The sequence below is a fragment of the Cupressus sempervirens genome, chromosome 7 (assembly GCF_028749045.1).
Source record: "Cupressus sempervirens isolate cs-2001-9-10 chromosome 7, ASM2874904v1, whole genome shotgun sequence".
NCBI classification, from domain to species: Eukaryota; Viridiplantae; Streptophyta; class Pinopsida; order Cupressales; family Cupressaceae; genus Cupressus; species Cupressus sempervirens.
The window spans coordinates 622,676,997-622,691,537 of NC_143124.1; positions in this window are offsets into that span (position 1 = coordinate 622,676,997).

Here is a 14,541-nt window from a genome sequence, read left to right on the forward strand (position 1 = left end):
ACATCCCTATTCACTTCAGTATTGTATTGTTCATCCTCCATATTTGGTCATTTATATTTGATCAAATCCTTCACATTAAATATAGGATAAATGGACATCTCCTTGGGTAGTTCTACCTTGTAGGCATTTGGTCAATATTTGGAAAACACCTTGCATGGTCCAATCATTTTCATCTGTAGCTTGCTTGGTATGCCCTTTTGTAATCTAGATTTTTTCAAGAATACCATTGCTAAATCACCTACCTCAAACTATAGATATCTTCTCCCTTCATGTCTCTTATCTTTCAATTTTTGATTTTCCTCTATTGGAGTCTTCTTTACCTACTCATGTACCTCTTTCATTGATTGAGCAAAAGTCATCAGCATGATCATTGAGTTTTTCATACCCATTTAAGTCTCTGAGCTCAAGTACACCTCTTGGATGTAACCCATATACAACTTTAAATGGAGACCTACAAGTAGTCCTATTTGTACTATCATTGTAAAAAAATTATGCTTGAGGAATGACTTTCTCTTGTCCTTGTCCATACTCCTTAGTTGAACACCTCAACAAGTTACCAAGTACCTTGTTGACTACCTCTATCCAACCATATTTTTGGGGATGGTAGGTAGAGATATAAGGCAAGTTGGTTCCTAACCTCTTCCAAAGTCTCTTCCAGAAATGGCCCATAAACTTCACATCCCTATCTACCATTATGTTCATGGGTAAGCCATGTATCTTGACTATCTCCTTGAAGAAAAAGTGAGCAATGTGATTGGCATCGTGCGTTGTTTTGCATGGAATTAAGTGACCCATCTTACTAAACCTTTCGACCACCAAAAACACACTATCCAAACTAGTAAATGTTCTAGGTAGGCCTACTATAAAGTCCATGCTGACACACACCTAAGGCCTATTTTGGATGGGTAATGGTTGATAGAGACCTATATTTGATGATGTTTTATTTTCCTTCTAACATATTCCACACTACGCCACATATCTTCTTACATCTTTCTGCATCTTAGGTGAATAGTAGAACATTTCTACTAAGTCTAAGGTCTTGTTCAACCCAAAGTGTCCACTCAAACTCCCATTACATTTTTCATGAATAATATTTACCCTCATAGAGCCTCTTGGGACACACAATTGTTTTACCTTGAATAATAACTCATTCTACAATGTGTAGTCATCATATTCACTATGAAAATGGTTATCAAATTTAGTGCATACCTTATGGATCTCTAAGAAGTATTCATCCCCTTTATAAAGGTCTTTGAATTCCTCAACTCCAATGCTCTGCAACTAGATCTCCTTAACAATGAGAAACATCTTGCTAAGTGCATTTGAAAACTTTTTATTAACTCCCTTCTTGTGCTTGATGGTGAAGGAGTAGGACCGCAATAGTTCCATCCACTTGATATGCCACAAAATCAACTTGTCTTGGGTGTTGATGTAACTTAGGGCCTAATTATTAGTGTAAACCACAAACACCTTAGGGAATAGGTAATGCCTCCACTTTTGGGGGGCTTGTATTAAAGAATATAGCTCTAAGTTAGAGGATGAATACTTACACTTGGCCACATTTAATCTTTCACTAAAGAATTCCACTAACTTGCCTTCTTGACTTAAGACTACACCCATTGCAATGTTACTTGCATCACATTCTACTATGAAGAGTTTCTCAAAACTAGTAAATACTAGTATAGGTTGGGTAGACACTTCCTTCTTCAATCTCTTAAAACCTACATTTTCTTCCTTGGTCCAAACAAAATTTTTCTTAAGTCCTCCTTTTATGGTGTCAAGGACTAGTGTACGAATTTCACTAAATATTCTTATGAACTTCCTATAAAACTAAGCCAACCCATGAAAACTTCTAGCTTCAATCCTTATCCTAGGAGTAGGCCAACTTAAAATGGCTTCAACCTTGCTCTTGTCCATCTTCAATTTTTCTTGTGATACTATTTCCTCAACACAAGTTCTAGGTGTTTAATGTGTTCTTCTTTGGTTTTACTAAAAATGAGAATATCATCCAAGTATACTACCACAAAGACTCCTATGTAATCCTTTAGAACCTTATTCATTACCCTCAAAAAGGTACTAGATGCATTTGTAAACCCAAATGGCATCACTAAAAACTCATATAGCCCTTATGTAGTCTTAAAAGTTGATTTTCACTCATCTCCCTCTTTCATTCTAATCTAATAGTATCCACTTTTTAAATCAATCTTAGAGAAGTATTTAGCACTCCTAAGAAATCCATTAAATCCTCTATTCTAGGAATAGGAAACCTATATCTAAAAGTTATCTTATTTATTTCCCTAGAATCAGTACACATTCTCCACTTACATCCCTTTTTGGGATCCAACACCACTAGAATAGCACATGGCCTTATACTCTTCCTGATTAGACCTTGATCCAAAAGGTCTTGCACTTTCCTTATTATCTCCTTATTCTATTTTGGTATCATTTTGTATGCATCTTTGTTAAGCAATGATGCCCCTGGCACAAAATCAATTTGATGGCTGATTTCTCTCTTTGGTGGCAATTTAGTTGGTGTACCTTCATAAATAATGTCCTTGAAATAATCTAGTAGTTGCTTCAACTCTTCTAGAATGGGTTTTTTTTAGGAAACTCCTCCTCCCTTGGTTTCACCAATATGGCATAGCCAAATCCTTCTTCCTTCTTTATATCATGTAGGAACTCTTTCCCACTCATCAAGGGTGCATTTGATTCTACTTTCTCTACTACATCTTCTTCTATCAAAGACTGGATCTTATAAGTTACTCCATTCTTCATGAATGAGTACTTATTCTCCTTACCATAGTGTATTATCTCCCTATCATATTGCCATAGTTTTCCAAGCAATAGATGGCATGCATCCATAGTTAGCACATCACAAAGAATCCTATCTTGGTAATACCCTAGGGTGAACTCAACCCACACTTGATGATTAACCAATATGTTTTTCCCATTAATATTCAACTGAGTGACTTTTCATGGACATTCATGGGGTATCCTAGTAAGTTTTAACTTCTAAACTACCTCCACTAAAATGAAATTATTATTAGATCTTGAATCAATTATGACCCTTCATACCTTTCCTACTATCTTACACTCTACCCTAAAAAGAGCCCTTCTTTGCTTATGCTCATCTTTGGTAGGTTTTTTTTATCTTTTTTGGACATAGGCATTCTTTTTCTCTCCTTGTGAAGATGATGGTTTATTAGGACACCTATAATCTAGTTGGCCCAACTATCCATAATTGCAAAACATCATGGAAGCAAAATGGGAACTACTTCCAAATCCACCTGATCTTCCTCTTCGACTATTATAAGAGCTTCTACCCCTGTCATATTCACCTCTATTATTTAACTCATGCCCTTTCTTTGAAAACTATCCCTTTGATCACCTCTAGTGTCTTTGCCTCTTCCTCTACCCCTAGTATTTGAATATTTCTTTTTCATGAGTTTTTGTTCCACTTTAATATCCATATGATAACATCTATGAAGGGTAGTAAGTGTAAAGAGACTTAACTCTTCTTGAATGTTACATCTAAGACCATTTAGGTACCTTGCCACTTTAATTCTTTCAAGTTCTTGGAATCTAGACCTTAGGCTTAGATTTTGGAACTCTTTTGTGTAAGAAACTACATCTAGGTCACTATGTTTGAGATTTTTCCTCTTCTTGTGTAATTGGATGTCATATTCCTTGGGTAGGTAATTCTCTTTCACTTTGGCCATCATAGTTTTCTAGTTTTTTATTGGTTTCTTTCCTTCCTTATCTCTTTCTTCTTGCAAGAATTCCAACCAATTTAGTGCTTTTTCTCTTATCCTTGATTTGGTTATCTTCACCTTTTGAGAATTTATTATTCCATAACATTCAAAGTTATTTTCTATACCCCAATCCACTCCATAACCAATTTTGTATCCATTTTTCCAATAAATATAGGAATAACTTCTAGTTCTTTTCCACTTAGTACCTTCAATGCTTTTAGAAAAGGTTTCTCATCTAATGAAGGATCTTGTTCTAGTTTTGCTTCCTCTTCTAATTGATTCATTCCCTTTTCCTAATCCACTTCTAATTGCTCTTTCATCTTGCCTGAAGTTTCAAGAACTTCATCTAGCTTTTTCTTCATCTCTTCCTCAACTTCCTCAAGAAGTATGTTATGTTCTTTTTTTTCTATCAAGTTTCTTTCCAAACTATCATTAGTCACCATGATTATTTCTCCTATGGATCCACTTACCTCTGACATGCACTCTGCTCTGCTCAAGCCTTTTAATAGCTATGATACCACTTTGATGGGGAGATCTAACTACTTAACAAGAGCTCTTCTAGCTCTTCCTAAGACCTATCCTTTTGCCTTGCTAGGGTAATTACTTTACCCAACTTTTAGATCACTACTAAGATCCCTATCCCTTTTATAACTCTCCACCAATTTTAAACTTCAAACTATATCACAGTTCCCTCCTAGTGCACTAATGGGCACAATTAGTCATTCTTCTTCCTAGGTTGTTCTTGGGAATAGGAATAGGTTTCCTCTCTATTCATTTATAGGTTTCAATCCTACTTGATCCATCCTAATCATTTCTCACTTGGTTTTTTTTATCAATTTCTTATTTTGTTAGTTTTAGGCCTCCTAGAAACTAGGTTTCTTGGTCTTTCAAAAAAAATTCCTTAACAACCCCCTGAACCAATTATGGATTATTTCTACCAGCTATCACAACTCAAATATTTCTTAAATCTTAGGTCCTAACACTATCTATACACTAGATTTCCACCAAACCCCTATTTTTAAGGGTTTATGGGCCATGTGAACTAGCTTGACCTCTTCTCTATCAAAAAGTGCATCAAAGGTCTTCCTTGCACTCCTCCTTGCATGTAAATGTCCAAGAAGCATTCCCCTTAACTTCCACACTTCTAGATTTTCATATCCAATCCATTCACCAAGCCCTCTTACTATTTTTCTGAACAAAAACCTAGCCAAAATGCCTCTACACTCCCCTAGGGCTTGGTATTAAAAATATCTTCTCTGTAACCCATGACTCCAAAACTTGTATTTATAATATCTAAAAATTCTCCTACTTTATTCCAAAAATCCATGGAAGTTAAACTACAATAACTCAAGTACGAGTCATTTTTACACAACTGGCTCTAAACTAGGCTATCAATTAGCAAGATACAATAATTTACCAAAATGATAACTAACCTAAAAAATAAATTAAAATAGTGCTACAAAAATTAAGAACACAAATATTATTAAAATATCAATGCATTAACTTAGTTCTCTCAATCCATTAATCACTGGATTAAGGTTTTGTCACATGATTTTAGGCTTTTCTTGCTCTTTCCAAATCCACAATCTATACAATCTATTCATTAACTATCAAATTTTGTTTAGAGTGGTATTATATATCTTACCCCCACATTTCTAGACCCTTAGGTTAGGGTTTGTGTACCATTAAATCCATTTCCCAATTTTTAGGAAAAGGTGTCATGTGCAAATTTTACATCTTTTACAATTTTGCATAACCATTCACCTCATTGGTCCAACTTGACTCCAAACCATTACATCATAACTAAAAACAACTAAAAACATAAAAAATATCAAAAATAATTCCACTTTGGGGTCTTGGTCAAAGTTTAACCCTTTGGTTGACTTTTTAGGACTTAAACACCTAGATCCTAAAAGACCACTCAAACCCCCTAACTCCACTCATCCCTAAACTATCCATACACATACAAATAAACTTGGGACTTCATAGCTTAGTCCTTATTAATTGGTGGTTTTCTTATCCAACCTAAAAGACAAAATGTATTAAAGACCCTAACATCCTCCTGCACCACATATTTTCTTATATATAGAAACTTCTTACTTCATTTCTAACACTCAATCTAAGTATTAAAAGCTTCTATTTATCCATACTCCTGATCCAATTCAAAGAATGTCCTAGGTTGAAATTTTAGGTTGATATCCCTAGGTGGTTTGCAAGACAAAAGATATTGAGATTAATATTTCTATATAAATATTATTGATTGCTATTTATATTTTATTTAACCAAGGTAAGGGACATAGTACTCATTTTGAAATTTTGGGTCCTTGGTTCTTAAAAGAAAAAGGACACTCATGTAAACATTACTAAAGCTTTTGTACTAGGAAATATAGTAGACATGTTCTTTGGAAGATAATATTTTAGAGAATGTAATCCAACTTTTTATAGTAAATAATTTTCCACCCAATGAAAAATAATCACAACCATTACTTCAATATGTACAAACTTCTTTTATTAGCAACAGATCTTGAGTTACATTAAATTACCAAATGCATATCAGGTTGTAAGGCCTTCCTAGTTACAACCAATTCATCCCATATTATAAACCAAGCTTGCAAATCTCAATCTAACCTCTTACTCTACTTCCTTGATACCAGCTTACAAGACTCAATGACATTACATATATAGCCATCAAGAAACATAGGTCATTTTTTAATTCAAAATCCTCAATAAAGGAAATGTGTTATGCATTATAGGACTAACCCTCAATGAATTAATTTCCAAATACATAATATATCATAGAACCTCTCATGGCCTTAGATATAGGTTCACACATTAACCATCTATCTGGATCCAAGAGCACATAAGCTAACTCTTGAATATATAACCTCATCGAAATAAATGGTAGACATCAAATGAGAACAATATAGGAAATAAGAAATAAGAAGATGAAGCATAACTTACACCAAAATTAATATTGAATTTTTTATAGTTATGATAAGGATCCATGATAGATCCACAATATGAAGCTAATCCTATAGAATCTAGAAAGGACAAACAAGTGTTCATTGAATCTAGCTATTAGACACATAACTGGGAAAATAGAAAAATGGGAAATACCTTTTTGGGGATGCAAGATTGCCAACAACCCAAGGATTCTCCACATCAGACACCCAATGTGACAAAAATATGATTTGTAAGGAATTATGAACATCTAAAATAATTAAGAACATAAATCCCATGCTCATCCTTAACCTATAAATCCTCTTCAATTATTAATATAGTGGTTTTTCTAAACTTACTATTGTTATTAACTATTTCATCAAACATCATAGATATACAACCACTACTACGTCTATGATCAAATGATTCATACTTGTTGCATGCCTTTATATGATCAAAATATTTCTTTTCTTTACCTCTACTCTTAATCATAAGATCAGATAACTTTCTTGAGTCAAACTGCCCTTCTTTAGGACCAACCTTAACCATGGGTTTTGTTGATCTCAAACTAAAAGTCTTGAAAAAACTTAAGTTCTTTCCTTTTCCTTCTTCATCCTAGAGAGGAATCAAAATAAAATTATTGTCATCATTCTAAACTATAATAGTATTTATTCTACAATTATGTATAGCTCCTTTATCTAATTTCAATGTCTTCCAAGTAAAACATGACAAGAACTCATGTCTACTTGATGAAAGGTGCTCCTCTTAATACCACAACAAACATCAAAAATAGAGAACAACACAATTTGATAAAATAAAATATAGGCTTCTTATTATCATCACAAATACAAAATTATAGAAGTACAATATGCAAACCCACATGGGTGCCTTCCTTACAACAATCTACAAGACAGAGATGTGATTATCATCTAAAACTTCCCTACATAACCTTTGGGTCTTTCTTATATAGGAAATTTTAATCATCTAAGAAGGTTCTAGACACTAATCTATAACCCTTGAGGCCAACCAACCTCATATTATATTATTTCATTACAATTTATTACATATGATTTACTCGAGATAATTTATAATTTCTAGATGGGTTTACTTTTGGAGACCATAACTAGCAAACTATTAAACCAATAAGCAATTATAACCCCATTCTTGATGTGGGAGCATCTCGCATGTAAGAAAAATTTTTCATCACCCAAAAATATTTTTATTAAGTTTGTCATATGAGCTTAGAATGTTCTCATTTTCTACAAGAAGGTTCATTTTAGAGATATAAGCCTACCATAAAAATATCATTTCTCTAGCTTAAGTATTAGAGAAGTTATTGTGTATTTTTGGTGGAAAAAATTGCTGAAAATTCATTAGGCTCACCATTGGAGGCCTTGGAATGCCCAATTGAGGTCCAAAAACTTGACAAAAGGGTGTTAGCATGGTTATAAGCCTGTAGATTAGAGTTGGCATTTTAAAAAAGTGGTTATAATAGCCTATTAGAGCAACAGTTTGTGAGTTATGACCTTCCAAAGTTGGGCTACCCAAAATTTCTAAAATAATTGTTAAAGATGTATTTGGCTGACTCTATATGTTTTTTTAGTGTCTTTTGGCCCTAGGTATTAAGTTTGAGAATCTATAACCTTCCTGAGCAGCATAAACTACCTATTTAAGAAAGGCCCAAACATTGTCTAGGATAGCTCTGGGTGATAGTTTCATAGCTTGTCTTGAAAATTATTGTACTAAAGGGGCTCATGTGGGTTAACATATTGTGCTTATCAATTCTATAATTCTGCATTTGTGGCACAAATAAGAAGTCCATATTTTGTTCTTGCATTTACTATTGTTTCTTTGTTTCTATTATGAGTTTATGGTATTCAGGGAGTGTCCTGCATCAAGTAGTATCAGAGCTAGAGTTCTTGAGTGTGTGTACATATTGCTGACTATGAGGTAGTCCACACTAGGACCATGGTTTGGGTTGATCATGTAGATAGATTGCTGATTATGAGGTAATTTGCACTAGGGTTTCAATGGAAGTGTGAAAAATTCCTCTGTGAAGAGAGCATAGTGGAAGAGCTATAGGTGTTACACCTAAGGCTTTTAGAGCCCTACAAAGATAAATGCAAGAATTGGAAGAAAAAATGTATAGAGGAATAAATCTTTCTGTAAGAGATGAAAGTGAGGATGAGGATGAAGTAGAAGAAAATGTTGAAGCAGAGGTAGTTCTAAACCCAAAGGAAGAGAGGCTTTTTAGTGCCATCTCCAAGATTGGAAAAAGACCTAAGTTTGATATTCCCAAATGTTTGAGAAATCTTAACCCAAATGAGCTAATTGATTGAATCAATGAACTAGAGGAGTACTTTGAATATGCAGATATTGAAGATCCTGATAGGGTCAAGTTTACAATGGCAAAACTAAAGGGACATGCAAAGATCTGGTGGTAGGAGGTTCAGGTGGAGTGAAAAAGAAAGGGAAAGGACAAAATCACCAAATGAGAATGAATGGTAACTAAACTAAAGTGATAATTCATTCTTGTGGATAATGAGCTTGGTTTGTTGAAGAAAATGCAAGGGTTAAAGCAAGCAAGAAAATATGTTCAAGAGTATACCGAAGAGTTCTACCTAGTTCTCATTAGAACAAGTCATGTAGAACTTGATAAGGAGAAAGTTTTCCATTATCTTAATGGGTTAAGGCCAAATGTTTAGGATGAGCTAAGTCTGGTTTGAATAAGTAGTATTGAGGAGGCATACCAATTTTCCCTAAGAGTTGAGGAGAAACTAAGCAAGAAGTTTGACAATAAGAATAGTGGAATAGGTCACCATGGAAGATTTGATGGATGATCTTATGATGGTCATAATGATGATGAAAAGAACAAGGATGAAGTTGTAATTAGTAGTCAATACTAGAGGGGAAACAATTTCAATCATTTTTATTATCAAAACAATAGAGATTAGAGAGGAAGAGGTAGAGAACAAGGATCTGGAAGAGGAGGCTTCTATGGGAAATATTTTCACTATGGAGAAGAAGGGCATAGAGCATTTTGATGTACCCAACACCAAGGAAGGATAGATTGAAGAACAAAAGGCCAAGCCAAAGTTGCACATGTTGATGAAGATGCCAAATCCTCACATTCTGAAGATGCTAAAAGAGGAGAAATCCTAGTTAATCGAAGAGTTTTGCAGAGTAGTGAGAATGAACCTGAGCAAAGGAGCTTATTTCACACAAGGTGCAGATGTGAAGATAAGTGTTGTGATGTGATCATTGATGGTGGAAGTATTGACAATTTGGTGTCAAAAATTATGGTCACCAAGTTGAAGCTAAAGAAGTAGAAATACTCACGTCCATACTGCATTGCTTGGGTGCAAGATGACCACAAGGTCATCGTCAATGAGCATTTTTGAGTGAAGTTCAAAATTGGAAACTACCAAGATGAGGTACTATGTGATTTCATACCTATGGACATATGCCATATGTTGTTGGGTAGGCTGTGGCAGTTTGATAGGCATGTTGTACACGATGAATGAGCAAATACCTACACTCTAACTAAGGATGGAGTGAAACATAAGTTGAAGTTGTTGAAGGATAAAGAAGAAAAGGTATGTAGTGCTGCCAATATATGTTTTGTTGATGGAAAAGAGTTTCTTAAAGGTATGAAGCATGAGCATATGTGTTTTGCTATCATTCCTAAAGATAGTAAAAAAGAAGTAGAGGAGGTATCTACAAAAGTTGTAGATATATTGGGAGAGTTTTTTTATATTGTATCAGATAATTCACTTGATGGATTGTGCCTAATGAGGAAGACTAGTCACTAGATGGATTTGGTTCTAGGAGCTAGTTTTCCAAACAAGGTAGCGCATAGAATGATACTAGCAAAAAGTAATGAGTTGAACAGACAAGTTCATGAGTTATTGTAGAAGGGGTTGATTGGAGAGAGTTTGAGTCCCATGTGTTGTACTAGTAGTATTAGCACCAAAGAAGAATGGAGAATAGAGGATGTGCACAAATTCTTGTGATATCAAAAAGATCACAATAAAATATAGATTTTCATTGCTAAGGATGAATGATATTATGGACTGTTTGAGTGGAGCTAAGTATTTTACAAAGATAGATCTAAAGAGTGGGTACCATCAGATTTGTATCAGAAAGGGTGATGAGTGAAAGACTACTTTCAAGACAAGGGAAGGATTGTATGAGTGGTTAGTCATGTCTTTTGGGCTAACTAATGCATTGAGAACTTTCATGAGGCTCATGAATGTGGTATGAAAGGAGTTTCTAGGAAATTTTGTCATTGTTTACCTAGATAGTATATTGATCTTTAGTAAGAAATTGGAGGAGCATTTGATTCATATTTGCAAGGTGTTTGATAAGTTGAGGAGAGAAAAGTTGTTGATAAACTTGAAGAAGTGTAGTTTTATAAAGGAGTTGGTGTACCTAGGATTTGTAGTCTCAATAGAAGATCTAAAAATGGACCTAGAGAAACTGAAGGCTACCCTTGAATGGCCTACTCCAAGGAGTACAATAGAGGTAAGATATTTTCATGGGCTAGCTAAATTTTATAGAAAGTTCATAAGAGGTTTTAGCAGTATTTGTGTACCCTTAACTAAAACAATGAGGGGAGATAGGAAAGAGTTTAAGTGGACTATAGGAGAAGATAAGAGTTTTAATCTATTGAAACAAAAAGTTACTAAGTAGCCTATTTTAGCACTTCCTAATTTTAACAAGGTGTTTCAAGTAGATTTTGATGCTAGTGGTACTACAATAGGAGCTATTTTGAGCCAAGAAGGTAGACCTATCACTTATTTGAGTGGGAAGTTACATGATGCAAAAAAAAAAGTGTTTATGATCAAGAATTTTATGTTATAGTTCAACGATTGAAGATGTGGAGACATTATCTTCTTCCTAAGGAGTTTTTTTTGTATATTGATCATCAATCTTTGCAATATTTGAATAGTCAAGGAAAATTGAACCAAAGGCATTTAAAGTGGGTTGAGTTTTTGCAGAGTTATACATTTGTTTTGAAACATAGGAGTGGGAAGTCTAATAAAGTTGCAGATGCTCTTAGTAGAAGACAACTTTTGCTGACAAAATGTAGATAGAGGTGGTTGGGTTCAAGGAACTTAGTATTTTGTATCTAGATGATATTGATTTTAGTGAAGTGTGGAAGTCTTGTATAGAACCTATTACACTTGATAGGACAAAGTGGTTTGATTTTATGATCTAGGATAGTGTGTCATTCAAAGGAAGCTAGTTCTACATTCCCAGAAGTTCAATGAGAGAGAATTTTATCAAGGAGAAGCATAGTGGAGGATTAATTGGAAATTTTGGTAGAGATAAAACCATAGCTTTGGTTGTTGAAAATTATTATTGGCCATAGTTGCAAAAAGATGTGACAAATTTTTTATAAAGTTGTAGAATATGTCAGATGGTAAAAGCAGTGAAGTAGAATACAGGGTTGTATTAGCCATTTCCAATACCAAAGAAGTCATGGGACATTTTTAGCATGGATTTTGTTCTTGGATTACTAAGGACATAGCATGGGCATGATTCTATTTTTGTGGTGGTTGACAAGTTTTCAAAGAAGACACATTTTATTCCTTGCAAGAAGACTAGTGATGTTGTTCATGTAGCAAAGTTGTTTTTTAGAGAAGTGGTGAGATTACATGGTCTTCCAAAGAGTATAGTTTTAGATAGAGCTACCAAATTTTTTGGGTGTTTCTAGCATACATTGTGGAAGAAGTTGAAGACAAATTTGATGTTCATTTCATCACATCACCCCCAAACTAATGGACAAATAGAAGTTGTGAATCACAATTTGGAAAACTTACTGAAATACTTGGTTGGAGATAAACCAAAAGGATGGGATATGAATTTACCATAGGTGGAGCTTGCATATAATAATTCATTCAATAGGAGTACTAGTAAATCACCATTCCAAATTTCATATTGGAGTAGTCCTAGAAATGCTTTTGAATTGAGGCAGTTGGATAAACGAGTGATAAGTAGCACTGAAGCAAAAGATTTTGTTGAACATTTGAAGAACATCCATGAGGAGGTGAGGAAGCACATCATAAAGATGAATACACAATATAAGATGAAGGTAGATGTGAAAAGGAGACATAATGAATTTAAAATTGGAGATGAAGTCATGGTTCATTTTAGAAAGGAGTGTTTTTTAATGGATACATATAATAAGCTAAAGATGAAGAAGTTTGGACCGTGCAAGATAGTGAAAAGGCATGATTCTAAAAATGCATATGAAGTGGAGTTTCCTTCTAAATTGAATATTTCACTAGTATTTAATATTTTAGATTTGATATAGTATTATGAAGGAGGTGATGGAGATGAAGTTGCAGAAGCATAGTGGAGCATTCTAGCAGCTAGTTCAGCTACAAAGGAGATTGAGGAATTATTGGATAGTCGTGTTGGTAAAAGTACCAGAAATAGAACTTATGAGGAATATCTGGTCAAATGGAAAGGGAGGCCAATTGAGGATTCATCATGGCTAGCAAAGAAGGAGGTTAATCATCTTGATTATCCTTTGAATACCTTAGATGTGACGGGGTCACTTCTCAAATTACCTTGAGTGTCTAATGCAAGAGCATCCAGGGTGTATGGGCAATCTTGCATCACCCAAAAATATTTAATTTTCAATTTTTTCTATTTTAATAAGGACTAGTAGATAGGGTGGTTACTATTTATGGGAACGTGCTATTTTTAGTAAGTTTGTCATATGAGTTTAGAATGTTCTCATTTTCTATAGAAAGGTTCATTTTAGAGATATAAGCCTACCATAAAAATCGCATTGCTCCAGCTTAAGTATCAGAGAAGTTATTGCAAATTTTTGGTGGAAAATTTTGTTGAAAAATCATTAGGCTCACCATTAGAGGCCTTAGAGTGCCCAAATGAGGTCCAAAAACTCGACGAAAGGGCACTAGTGCAGTTTTGGGCCTATAAATTAGGAGCTAGCATTTTTGAAAAGTGGTTATAATAGCCAATTAGATCAATTGTTCATGAGTTATAACCTTTCAAAGTTGGGCTACCTGAAGTTTCTAAAATAATTGTCAAAGATGTATTTGGTTGACTCTATATGTTTTGTTAGAGTCTGTCGGCCCTAGGTATTAAGTTTGAGCATCTAGAACCTTCCCAAGCAATATAAAATTGCCTATTTAAGAAAGGCTTGAACATTGTCTAGGACAGCTCTAGGTGATAGTTCACAGCTTATCGTGCAAATTATTATACTGAAGGTACCCATGTGGGTTAGCATATTGTACTTATGAAATCTATAATTCCAAATTTGTGTTTGTTCTTACATTTACTATTGTTTCTTTGTTTCTGTTATGATTTTATGGTATTAAGGGAACATCTTGCATCAATTCTAGAATCCTTGGCTAGTGATCTATAGTGGTTGATCACAAAAGAATCAATTAGTCAAGTTTTTACCTCATTTCAAAGCCATTTAGACCTTCATCACTGAACCTAACATTTGGATAGCCAAATTTCACACCAAAAATCTATAATAACTTAACCAATACATATGATATAAGAATAAAACTCATCCAATAGGCTGATATGTCAAAGATGAACCTCCATATATGATATTAGAACAATCAAAGCTCATAATACTAGCTTACTAAAATTAGCAATCTCTCCCAAATAGAAACTCTATATATGAATAACTCTTATTAAATACAAAAAAAATGGAAATCTAGAAACATAAATATTTTTGGGTGATGCAAGATTGCTCTTCCACCAAGGATGCTCTTGCATCAGACACTAGGGGGGAATTGAGAAGTGACCTATCATGTCTCAAGTAGTTAGAGGAAAACCAAGATAGTCAACCTCCTCCCAT